The sequence below is a fragment of the Danio rerio genome, chromosome 23 (genome assembly GCF_052040795.2).
Source record: "Danio rerio strain M-AB ecotype USA chromosome 23, GRCz13ab, whole genome shotgun sequence".
NCBI lineage: Eukaryota > Metazoa > Chordata > Actinopteri > Cypriniformes > Danionidae > Danio > Danio rerio.
Genome location: NC_141043.1, coordinates 36,232,682 through 36,246,365, shown reverse-complemented (window position 1 = coordinate 36,246,365; position 13,684 = coordinate 36,232,682). Strand labels below are relative to the sequence as shown.

General features: G+C 32.7%; 1 protein-coding gene across 20 annotated transcripts in view; it reads left to right on the top strand.

Annotated features, from left to right (window-relative positions):
• The window catches only part of plxna2 (plexin A2), a 775,091-nt gene that overhangs the window by 162,218 nt on the left and 599,189 nt on the right, over nt 1-13,684 (top strand). For 16 of the 20 annotated variants that reach the window (XM_087307494.1, XM_087307492.1, XM_087307477.1 and 13 more), the window contains one exon: nt 10,175-10,335. The gene's annotated coding sequence lies outside the window, so the exon portion shown is untranslated. The remainder of the gene's footprint in view (nt 1-10,174; nt 10,336-13,684) is intronic. The other 4 variants (XM_087307488.1, XM_087307493.1, XM_087307487.1 and 1 more) reach the window with 1 other exon arrangement.

The following is a 13,684-nucleotide window of genomic DNA, read 5'->3' as shown; positions in this document are numbered from 1 at the left end:
GTAGAGCAGTCACACAACATACTTTCACATCTGACACTTGATGACACTCGAATCCCCTGTCAGAAAAGTCTAGTGGCTGGGAATGATCTTTTTACAGTGTCTGGTATAATGTTAATGTTGTTTTTGTTTGTTTATGTAGATGAATATGAACACATATGATCTTAATGCCATAATATATCATTATGATTACATGATATTGTTATCTTCGGTGATTTCCTGAAGATAAATACCAAAGAAATACAGCAACTGGAATAACTACAGCAGTCGCCATTGTTGATGTGATATGAAGTACGAGCTCGCAATGACATATGATGACGAGCAGTGCTAAATTTGTATATTGCAAGGTCCTGGAACAGTTCGGGGTAACAGATCCAGGATGTTATCAGAGGAGGAAGATGTGTCGCGCATGAAAGAAAAGAGGGTTAGGGAGTTGCAGAAGTGAAAAGGGTGGTAATTGGGGGTGTCGTGGAAAGGGATCGTGGTCGAAAGTAAAGAGGTTTGGGGTGGCGTGGAAGAAAGTAAAGAGCGTGGCAGGGTGAGGTTGCGTTTGAGAAGGGGGACTGGTAAAACGATGTGCTGGATCAGATTCACACAAATCCAACACAAATGAAGCCGTAGTGACGAGTGTGGGTTGTTGTAGTGCTGTCCCATTTCTTAAGGGTAAAATCTGAGGCCCTTCCCCTTTACACTCTGTTTCAAAGGGCAAGGGAATGGGGTAGGGAAAAAAAAAGAATTGCAATTGGGCCTAAATACAACAACTACCAACTGCTAAGCAAACAACCAAACAAACAGTAATAATACTTTTTATATATGACAATTTTAAGTAGCATAACTTTTCTGTTTAAATGTAAATATTAAAATATCAATTATTTTTGTGTTTGCTGATAATGGTTGGTTTTTAATATTCTCATTGATAAAATAGCTGGTTATTGTTAAATGTATATTTATTGTTGATTTTTATTGATTTGATTTGAAGTATGTCACTTTTGTTTTTCTGTATTCATCATTTTTCCTTAGAAAAGACTGTGTAAGAGGGTTTTTCAAAAGTTTGATCCCATGGTTCCCTAAATTTGAAAATCCTGCTGCAATGGCCTTTGTGAATGTTATATTAAAAACTTATATATTTATAAAGTTTTTATTCTTTTATTAATAAAAATTTCAAAAGTATTTTTATATTACATTGCAACTTTTCATTCAACAAAGCATTCTTTATAATAGAAAAAATATTCTACTATAATATAATATAATATAATATAATATAATATAATATAATATAATATAATATAATATAATATAATACAATATAATATAATATGTAGTACGTGCAGCGCAGTGGGTAGAACAATCACCTTACAGCAAGAAGGTCTCTGGTTTGTTGGCGTTTCTTTGTGGAGTTTGAATGTTCTCTACGTGTTTGTGTGGGTGTTCTCCGGGTGCTCCGATTTCCCCCACAACTTCAAAGACATGCGGTCAATTGGGTAAGATAAAATTGTCCATAGTGTACATGTGTGAATGGGAGTTTTAGGGTGTTTCCCAGTGGTGGGTTGCAGCTGGAAGGGCATGCACTGCGTAAAACAAAGGCTGGATAAATCAGCGGTTCATTCTACTGTGGCGACCCCAGAGTGATAAAGGGACTAAGCCGAAAAAAAATGAATGAATGAATGAATAAGAGAAAATGACCCTCCTGTGAAATTAAATTTCTTTTCAAATATTTCCCAAGTGATGTTTAACAGAGCCAGGATATTTTCACAGAATTTCCTTTCATTATTTTTATTTCTAATTTCTTTTGGCTGGAATAAAAGCAGTTTTGAAGTTTTCAAAATATATATTTTAAGATCAATATTATTATCCCTCTTTAGAAATATATACGTTTTCAACTGGCTACAGAACAAACCACTGTTGTTTAATAACTTGCCTGGTTAACCTAATTAAACCTGTTAAGCCTTAAACTGCACTTTAAGCTGAATACTGGTATCCTGCAAAATAATTAGAAAAAATATATTCTGTCAACATGGCAAAGACAAATTAAATTTGTTATTATAACTGCTTTGTTTAAAAATGTGTTGAAAAAAAACAACAACTTCTTTCTGCTAAACATCACTTGGGAAATCTAAAAGAAATAGCTCTAATAATATTACCCTCAACTGTATAAAGGGTCAAGAATATAAAAAATATTTTTTTAACCAATATTTATCAGCAGCGGGAAGCCGAGGCACAGATAACGCTAACAGAAAGTGAAGAGAAGAGAGAAGAGCGCTGGTGTTCAGTGACGGCTCTGGCTGTGGGGGTTCTGTCCCCTCAGTGAAGAGCAGCAGTCACAGCCATCAGCACAGTCATAGTGAGGAGCACAGGGGACACACGTCTCCTCTAATCATTGCACAGACACACTCAGAAAAACACACACTTACTTCTGCTTGTTTACACTGGCTGGTTAGTTGCTTGCAAAAGCACATTTAAAAGAATGTTTGGCTAAAGTGGTGTGATTTATGAGCATTACTTGACTGGACTGAAAGGGATATTATTCACCCAGAAATTACAATTTTTCATAATTTTCTCACCTTTTATTTCAAATCTTCATGAGTTTCTTTTTTTCTGCTGAACACACAATTTATTTTGAAAAATGTTTGAAACCGGTAACCTTTGACTTCCATAGTATCTGTTTTTTTCTATACTTTGGAAGTCAGCGGTTACAGATTTTCAACATTCTGCAAAATATCTTCCTTTGTGTTTAACAGAAGAATGCAACCCATAAAGGTTTGGAACCACTCAGAGTGAGTAAACAGTCATTTTAGGTAAACTATCACTTTAAGTTTATGTAATGTCAGTCTGAGGCATTAGGAAAAAGACACAAATGTGCAGTTTAGAAGTTGTTACTGTTCAACTTTTGTTAACAATATACACTTTTTTTTAAAAGCTTCAAATACTACTCAAGGACAAACATGCATGTCATAAGAATGGAACAGATAACGCATCAAAAGCTGGTTGGTTTTTTACAATTTCTTTTATAGAAAATCCTAAAACTACTATTGAAATAAATTGGTGTTAAATAATATTTTTTTTTTCCACTTAAAGCTCACAATAAAGTTACACTAGTTAATGTATTAATATAATATAATATAATATAATATAATATAATATAATATAATATAATATAATATAATATAATATAATACAACATAATATAATATAATATAATATAATATAATATAATATAATATAATATAATACAATATAATATAATATAATATAATATAATATAACATAACATAATATAATATAATATAATATAATATAATATAATATAATATAATATAATATAATACAATATAATATAATATAATATAATATAATATAATATAATATAATATAATATAATATAATTTAATATAATATAATATAGGGCGACGCAGTGGCGCAGTACCTAGTGCTGTTGCCTCCCAACAAGAAGATAACTGGAGTTTCGGCTGGGTCAGTTGGCATTTCTGTGTGGAGTTTGCATGTTCTCCCTGTGTTCGTGTAGGTTTCCTCTGGGTGCTCCCGTTTTTCCCACAAGTCCAAAGACTAAGGGACTAAGCTGAAAAGATAATGAATGAAAGAATGAAGATAAGATAACATAACATGAACCAATCATGAACAATACTTAGCATTTATTAATCATAGTTCAACATGTACTAATGCATTATTATATCCAAATTCCTACTTGTTAACATTAGTTAAAGCACTGTGAATCAACAGAGGCTAACAATGAATAACTTTATTTCTATTAACTAAGAATATGAAAAATACAGTGATAAATTACTGTAATAATTGTCACTTAAAAATAGTTTAGATATTATAATTAGAGGTCCTATGTACAGTAGGTAATATAAGCGATATAATATTCCTTACAAATATAAATAACATCATATAAATGTTAAATTAGCATGTTAAAATACTACAATTGTTAATAAAGTTCTTTTTAATCAACAAAATTATACAAATTTTATTACTTTTATGATTGCTTTTTGCTGAGGAAAGCATTTATTTTATTTTATTTTTGTATCTAAAGGGAATACTTTCATGACACAACTTCAGCGTTCATCATATTATCACAAGAATTGTATTCAACCAACCATTATGTTTTTTTCTGCCCTAATATGAAGTAAAAAAATAATCACAGAAATCATTGTTTCTTTCTGAAGCCATAAACCGTAATATCTTAAGAAATGCATGACTCCATCCAATAGCAATCCTGCTAAGTAATGGTCACTCTCCCCATTCATTATTAGAGAAAGGCTTTTTTTGCTTGTGTTTTTATATTATTTTAAATCATCTTAAAAATGAAATTGATATGTCTTAAGTATTTTTTATAGTAAATATCTCATCAAAACAAATACGATATGATTACAGGATGTTTTATAGAGCAAGGAAAATATTTTTGTTTTTCGATTGGTTACATACGGAACAAACCACTGTTGTCAAATGACTTTTGTACAGTGTAAAACCCAACAGTCAGTCTACTCATTTGAAAAGAGTTTTGAACTTTTGTTAATTGAATACCTCATTACTTCAACTCAAATGGAGTTAGTTCACAGAACTCATATAGATAATTGTTTTAACTCAAATGGTTTGTTGCAACTGGTTTCCTCAAACGGTTTGAGTTGCCTTAACTTACTGCGTTTTACAGTGTAGTATTTTGCAAAATAGCCAGTAAAATATGATGTACAAGGCAAAGAAAAAATAAAGTATTTATTAGAAAATTTATTACTAAATATTGTTTTTAAAATCTCTTTATTAAACTGCACAAAAAAATCACAGGAGGGCTAATAATTTAGTCTTCAACTCCATGTCCTAATTCACATTCTCAAATAAGCCTTTTTATCTGCACATTTCTCTCATCAGCCAGCATTGTATTTTCTAACACATCAGCTTTTCTGCTTTTCGCTTTCAGCAATCCTCCTAAATGGCTACAATTGAATCATCAAATCAGACTAAATGACTGAGCATTAATGCTTTTGTTTAAAGCTAGTCATAATTAGCATTTTGGCTAATTGTGTCTGCAGGGAAACATGAGGTTAACAGAGGCAAAAGACCCCTTCGTTCAGATTTAACTCTTCTTGCACAGAGGCTGAAATCAGTGTAGCGTTATAGACAGAAAGATAATCACTTATCTCTTAAGGAAATGAAGACTCGAGGGCTTTTTTCTTCATCACTTCTCTTTCCTTGTGTATTTAGCGTATCAGTCCTTCTTAAGAAATTCATCTCTGCCCTTGGTCTCATGCCAGTCGGTAATGACTATGATGGAACATGCGGAGCTTTGCCGCTTTATTTCTGGATGTAACCTGGTGTGAAGGGCACTGACCAAACAGATATGGAAGCTTATGCTGCTAATTACTGAAGCACACGATGCCTGGAGCTCATTAACTCTGAAAGAAACTCACGAAATCACATTCACACATAGCCTGTAAAATACCAGTAGCAGATCAACTACAAGTGACTTACAGTATGTGACACTGAACAGCTTGCAGAGTGTTTTTTTTCTTTCCACCCTAATTTTGTAATATATATATTCTGCATAAAAATGGATTTAATAAAAATTACTAAAAAAATGGAGAATAATGATGTAATAAATATGATTCTTGTAAGATAAAATACTGTTTTGTTGTAAAAATACATTAAAATAAGTAATACAATTATGAATTAATAAAAAAAATATGTTATTCACTATTTTATTAAAATAAATACATAAATAACAGTTTAAATTACACAAAATCAATACAAAATAGTCAAAATCTATAATAAAATATATTTAAATAATTAAATTATTGTTTCAATGAAGAGATAAATACCATGCAATGCAACTTGATAGAAACAAAAGTTAACACGTAATATTCTTGACCCATTCTGAATGCATATAATACTGTAAATTCGGTGTATAAGCACAGTATTCTAAAAATGATTAATAATGGTGCTGTGGTGTATATTTATTTATTTATTTTATTTAGCATTAGTGTGATTTTTAGTAAATCATCAGACAAAAAAAGAATTAATAATCAGACAAATTGCAAAAACGAAAAAAAGACGAGGTTTTGAAGAGATTGCAGTTAAAAACTGGTAGCTATGTAAATTAAAGCAGGAAAATCAGCGTCATTCAAGCATAGAAAGACAATACAGAGTCATGCTTCATTTTGTTTATGAGTTTTATATATATTTGAACTCTTTAAAAAACTAAATGCCTTTGCTTGCTAACATCATTTCAATCATTTTTTTTTTAAGTTCATGTTGTGAGGTAGTTGGTACCAGGCGGGGGTCTCCTTTGTCATCCTAAATCGACATCTCAGCGCCCTGCTCTGCCTTTTCCACAGATCACAGGAAAAACAGTAATGAAAAGTGAACAAATGAAATCAAATAAAACAGGGTCACACATCACTATAAGGGCAGCAAATGGTCACTGGCATGGAAGTAATCTTTTTTTCTTCTTGTGTTTCCTCAGAAAAATGGGAAAAAGCCATCAGCTCTAGACTCACAAAGAGAGGGGTGAAAAAGCAAGTTGTTATTTTGCCCGAAGCGCAGCTAACTGCATCAACAAAAAAAATAAATAATAAAAAAGTACGGTCTTCGCAGAGCGCTGTGTGACAGAGGAAAGCCAGTCATTTTAATAAAAAAGGACGGTTCTTTTGTGGGGAAAAAAGTGCTGAGCCCTTTGCATTCAGTACAGGCAGAAAAACGTTTAAATAACCTGATTTTTATTCTATCTGATATGTGGTTATGTGCGCTGGTGCTTTAAGAGCATGGAAATCAGGGTCTCCTCCAAGTGATCTCCACCAGAGTTTGAAGTACAAATGCTGAATTTACTTAACCTCTTGACAAATATGCATATATCTTCCATTATTTCAGCCTCATTTCCATAAAAATTCATCATAAAGACATCAGGAAGTGTTTTTAATTAAGTGCGCTGTCAAATTAGCATGCGTTTTTTTGTCCTTGACAAGTTAGTTATAGTTTAAAATGACAGTATCTATCAAGACTCTTTACATTTCAGGAAGAAAAAAAAACCCATCAGTTTGTTTGTCACGTCGATGAAGTTGTGTATATCTCTATTATATTTAAGGAAATAATCACTTGCGATATAGGCTTGTGTTTTACAGTAACGCATCCTGACAGTTGGCAGTGATGGGCTTTGAAGCAAATCAGAGAAATTTGCTTTTGCTAGAAATCATGCAAGACGTGGAAACATCCTAAATTGACCGTTGTAATCGAATTGCTTAAAATGTTTAAAGATCCACGTCTCTGTGAAAAACTGCAAGGCTTGTGTGGGGGGTTGTTGAAGCCTGTGTCTCTTCAGTTCAATTGTTTAATGCACACACAGTATTATATGCAATACACACAATCTGATAATGATAGTTGTGAATTATTAAGCTGCGGCTATTGTATCACATTTTTGCTGATTTATTGAGAAATTGATTAGCCTGAGGGTTTGATTACACGTGTCAATTAAAGGATTACCTTGAGTCAGATGTAATGAATCTTAAAGCAAGTGAAGGGAAAAAATTGAATGAATCAAAAACATTTTAATATCATAATTTCCCTGTGGTTTTTACTTATAGTTTGAATTCGTTTCAAACTTAATTTTTTTTTTGTAATTAGTATTTCTTTATTTATTTGACTGTGATGGGCTAACTTTAAAATATTCTAAAAGTTGATACCAAAATATAAACGACGTATAATTGATAAAATCTGGTTCACAGGAGATAATTAGGCCTAGAAAACAATTAAAAATTGTAACATAGAGATTAAGTAGTCAAATTAATTGCACATTATTATTAGCAATTACTCAAAGTAAATTTATAGTCGTCATTGAGATGAGAAATGGATCAAATAAACATACGATAAGTAGCCCTATAAAGATTTGTTGTGCATAAAATATAGTCAATGGTAGCCGATACAATTTTGTTATCAGCATTCTTCAATTCTAAAGAATGAAAATTAAATGGGTTTGAAGCACAAGGGGAAATATTTAATTACAAACGTTTTGGGTCGACTATCTCTTTAAATTGTTTTCAGATATTGATATTATCAGTGGTGGAAAGAGTACTGAAAAACCATACTCAAGTAAAAGTACCATTACTTGCCTAAAAATGTAGTGCAAGTAGAGTAAAAGTATCTGCTGTAAATTTTACTCAAAGTATGAGTAAAAAGTAGCCCTTTTAAAAAGACTCATGAGTAGTGAGTATGACGCTGTGAAAAGCTGATGCGTTTACATGTAATTTGTGGATGTGTGTAAACGTAACATTCTATATTGCATGTAGTTATTGCCCAGAGGCACACAACGTCATAGGACGTTAATATTAGGTTAGATTTAGGTTGTAATGTCAAGTGACCAAAATTGAATGCCTAGCCAGCGTCTAAGGACAATGTTATTTTGATGTCTAATAACAACGTTAAACGTTGATTTTAGGTTGTGTTAGAAAGTGATCAAAATCCTATGTCGAGCCAACATCTTAAACCAATATCCTATTGACATCAAATACTGATATTGATTTTAGACGTCTTCTTGGACACTTTTAATACTTCCAAACAGTTTTCTGCATTTATAAATCATCCATGTCTTGAGGTAGTTCATTATGAGGTGATTTACCTTCTATGTATGATTTGATTGGACAGGAATTACAGGACTGATTTTTCTAATCCCCATAGACAAGAAAAAATAGTAGTGACTGGAGGTTGAAGGAAAGTAGTGGAGTAAAAGTACAGATACAGCACTAAAAATGTACTCAAGTAAGGGTAAAAGTACACATTTTTAAAACTACTCAGTAAATTACAATTCCTGAGAAAATTTAATTAATTACAGTAATTTGAGTATTTGTAATTAGTGACTTTACACCACTGGTTATTATGCAAATATATTTTTTTCTAGTATAAAATACTTTATATAAAAACCAAAACTATACCCTAAGAAATAAAGGTACGAAACATTTTTACAGGCACACTTTTGTACCTAAAAGGTACACTTTTGTACTTTTTAGGTGCTTAAATGTACTTTGAAGGTACAAATGTGGACCTTTAAAGTGTTCCTTTAGAAAGGGCAATACACCAATAATAGCTTTTGTACCATTATTTTTAAGTAAATAGGTGGTGGTAAATAAAATAAGTCCAAATACATTGATTTGTGCAAACAATTGATTCATTGAGGAAGTAAATGGCTGTTTTTATTAATGGCCCATTAAATCATTGGTTCAAGTGACTCATTCAAATCTTGGATTCATTCAGAAACAAAACCACAGCTGTGTGTTGATCTGAGACATATAACGTTTCTGCTATGGCTTAAATATATTTGAATTCTCGCACTGTTCCCTGGTGTATGTAAAATGTAACACGATATTCACAACAAGTAATTAATAATGTAATAATACAAATAAATTGATCATTCAAATAAGTCAAAAATAAGTATAATAATCTTATAATTGTTGTTGTAAAATGAAAAATAATGTTTTGCAGTATAAAATATTGCAATATGTAACAGTATTATGCATTAACATTTACAATCATGCGAATAACATTTTAATTACTGTAACACAACCAATTCAATAAAAAATAAGCCAAAATCAATGTTAAAAATGTATTTAAATAAGTAAATGAAAGTGAAGAGATAAAAAAGGTGGCAAAATGTAACACAATATCTTATTTATTGAACTGTTACGTGAACTCAATTACACTCTTCCTGTTTTTGACCAATTTATGTGATATTGGTCATATCATATGACAAAACTTGTACTGAACCAATTATGGAAAAAATATTTTAATAATAATAATACTCTTATTTTTTTGTGCAAATTATATGTTCCGTCTTCTCCACCATGCACTTATTGTGTGTTAAAAAATGTACACATTGATTTTATTATTTCAAATAATATAGATGGATCAATATGATTAAAAATAATATAGATCCATCTGTGTCAAAAATAATATAGATGGATCAATCCTCTTTACAATCCTCTTTACAATCCATCTACATGATTTCTAATCATATCGATCCATCTGTATTATTATAAATAATATAGATGGATCTTATAAAAGGATTTATCTTACGTTGTGTATGGAAATTAACCAAACCGGGCAGAGTTTTGCTGTCCTGTGTATAGGCCAGTATCTCATCCCACTTGTAATATTGAAATGTTTGCTTTGTGTGTTTCAGAGAGGCAGGTTCTTCTGGATCCAAAGCGGTGCCCAGAGAAACATTCATCAGCTGCTGTTCTCCAAGGACAGGATGATGCACTCCAAAGCCAATTAGGTGCATTGAGCAGAACGTAAACCATGAGCAAAAGTGTGTTTACACCTCACCTTTGCTCCAGTAGTGTAAGTAGTCTCAGATACTGGCCCTCACATGATGAATCACACCTCGCCTTCATCTTCAACACTTTTAATGTTCAACCGGCTCTCTTTCTATTCCCTTCCCATTGAAATATGGCTTTTCCACAAACCGTTGCTCTCCCCTCAGAATTGAACAAATGAAGAGTCAGCATTCGCAGGTTAATACAATATCAAAGTATGACAAATTGTTCAAAGGCAAGCCAGGCCGGAACGCATCTGCATAAAAGCTGACTGGCAGTAGACCGGCAGCTTTTTGATACTATATCTTCAGACTGACAATCCCGGTGGACTTTAATGCATTTTTTTGCATAGCATTATCACCGCACTTTTGGCAACCTTTTTCATGCACGCAGATGAAATGTGGTGCAATTATGGAGCTTTTTGTAGAGATGGACCAATAACCTGGCATGAGTGTTAGTCTGTGGTTGTTTTTTTTCTCTCTGCCCTATGGTCTGAAAGTGAAGGTTCGCAAGATGTTTATCTTAGTATTGTTGAAGGCAATGCCATCATCCTAGTTGTGTTGAAGGCAACAGCGTCATCCCTGTGACATGGCAAAACCCCTGTGGGTTGAAAAGTTGATGTATTGAAGTAGATAGAGCAGTTATAGCCATAGGAAAATATGGTTGCTATGGGGCTTGTAATGTGGAGCATCTTACCCTGTCATTTTTCTGAGGTTGACGTGTGGTGTATAATTGATTTTGTCACTAGTGTGAGTGGATGTTTTATTCCCAGGCACACAGATTTTTAACTCGCGTAATATAGTTTTGTAATGTGAAGACCTCAGTAATCATTTTGTAATGATTGTTGGACTTTCAGTGCTCAGCATAACTGAGTACACCCTATTTAAAAAAAAAAAATTCTCCATTTCTCAGTAAATATAGGCAATATATTTTGGTGCATTTAAACAGAACAGATTTATTAAACATACATATTTATTCAAATAATATTTTAGTCACTAAACATATTTAGAAAATGAAAGATAATACAATTAAATTCAAGCAAAATATCAAGCAAGATATTTTGTTAGATCACACTCTCCATCCCTGATAAATAAGATCTAGCCCCAGATGCAGATCCTGTCAGAAAATGTCTGTTATTTCTGGGTATTCAGACAACAAGCCAGCAGAGCCACATAATACCTAAACCTGTTAACCAGTACTGAATTAACAATCTCCTATCAATAAAGGCGTCGACTGAGAAAGCCAGAGAAGAGCAGAAGCAGGAGATGAAGTAATGATGATAAAGAAAGAGCAGAGTTATTGAATAATCTTAGTTGCGTATAATTCAATGCTCCGACCAGACCAGGATAAAACCAAAAAGTGTTATTATACCACAAGCAACAGCAATGGAAAATTACTGATTTACAACATTGTCCAAAGACAATACAGACCTTTAAATAGGGAAAATAATCTCCTATTCTTGAAAACAAGTGTCGCTTGAATCCATACAGTCATAAAATTATAACAATATGGGAAAAAAGGAAGTAATAATAAAGCCATGATTACAGGAAAATAGTAATAATAAAATATAAAATAATAATCAAATCATTAACTAATGATCAATAAAATGGTAATTAAATGGCTAATGATCATTTGATTAAATAAAATAATTAAATGAAGAATAAATGAATACAAAAAAAATAATTAACATTAAAACACAACAAAAATGAATGGTTGCTTTCTTAAAACAACACACACAAACGCTTGCTACAAGGATTCTCAGATCCTTATTTAGATTCTTCAATTTAAAAGTGAAAGAAAATGTTTACAGTATTTCATATAATTTTTTTTTTCTTTTAGAGGAAAGTCTTAAATATAAAATATAAATATAAAAAATATATATATATTTAATTTTAAGGTTAGTATTATTAGCTATCTTAAGAAAATATTTGTATTGATTGGCTACAGGACAAACCACCGTTGTCCAAAGACTTGCCTAATTAATCTAAGTTACCTATTTAACACACACTCAAACACACACTAAAAATCTATTTACTAATGTATCACTACTAATAATAACAATAATAATAAAAATATAAATGTAATTAAACATGAATGTAATTATAACATGTGATCCTGCTTATCATAATCATACCACATTATTATTTTAAACCTACTTCCAGAATCTCCACATATGATCACTGCCGTTACGATTCCACTAATTGATTTCCAGATATCCTACATCACATACTGTGTCAGATAAGGCCAATTAGAGCTCGTTTTGGCCCAGACCTCGCTGTCGTCCCCTGTTATTGAACACTACGGCGGCAGGTGTCAAGGTGAGTAATATCAGGCTGCTGTGCTCCTCCAGGAAGGGGGTCTCGCACAATGTGTCCCCCAGAGAGTCGCCCCGCTCCCCTGAGCCGCACCACAGGCTCTGTTAAATGTCAGACATCTCCACAGTAGAAGCCTTAATATCAGACAGCAGGACTGGGACAAAAGATCAACTCGGAGTGCTATGAAAGGATAATAACTATTGTAGCTAAAAATGCTTGCTTTTCGGCTCTAATGAGACGGAGAGTACAGCTTTAAAGCTCACGGTTAAGGCCTAATTAATCATTCTTCGTGGCAGTCTCCCGCGGATATCCATTAGAGTTTTATTTCAGAAGCCACCATGCCTTCAATGGCACTTCAATTGTTTTGGAGGGTTTTATATTAACCTGAGTGTAGATTGATTGCTTGGGGTATGAATAGAAAGCATGCGGAGATGGATAATGTGCCGCCATTGTGCGATACGAAGTGCACAAAAGTCTTGCACGAGTCATGCAGGCTTGTGCATCTATTTTGAGTGCATTGTGACTGTATCATGGCCGTGTTTGTTGTCTGACATTTGGAAGCGGTATAATTTTGCTGCAGCTAGCTGAGGGTTAGCGCAGATATGAATCTAACACATTAGCTTTGTCTGAAACTGCACACTGGATTGTGTATTTGGGTTGAAATTTGCTTCACGGTCATTTAAGTAAGTGGGTTATAGTGCAAAACAAAAACTATTTAGATATCAGACATCATTTTTGATATTTGTTTAGCAGTGCAGGACATTTTGGTCATTTATGTAAGGATAACAAAGTAAACTGTAAACGTATCAAACACACAAAGATAAACTGTAACATATTGTATCCAAAAATTCAGCCTAGGTTTGAGATGACAAATTGACAAAGTGAGCTCCCGAGCAAACTGACCATGCTAGAAACATTGACCATATGGAGATACACTCACTGGCCACTTTATTAGGTACACCTTACTGGTACCTGGTTGGACCCCTTTTGCCTTCAGAACTGCCTTAATCCTTTGTAGCATAGATTGAACAAGGTACTGGTATTATTCCTCAGAGATTT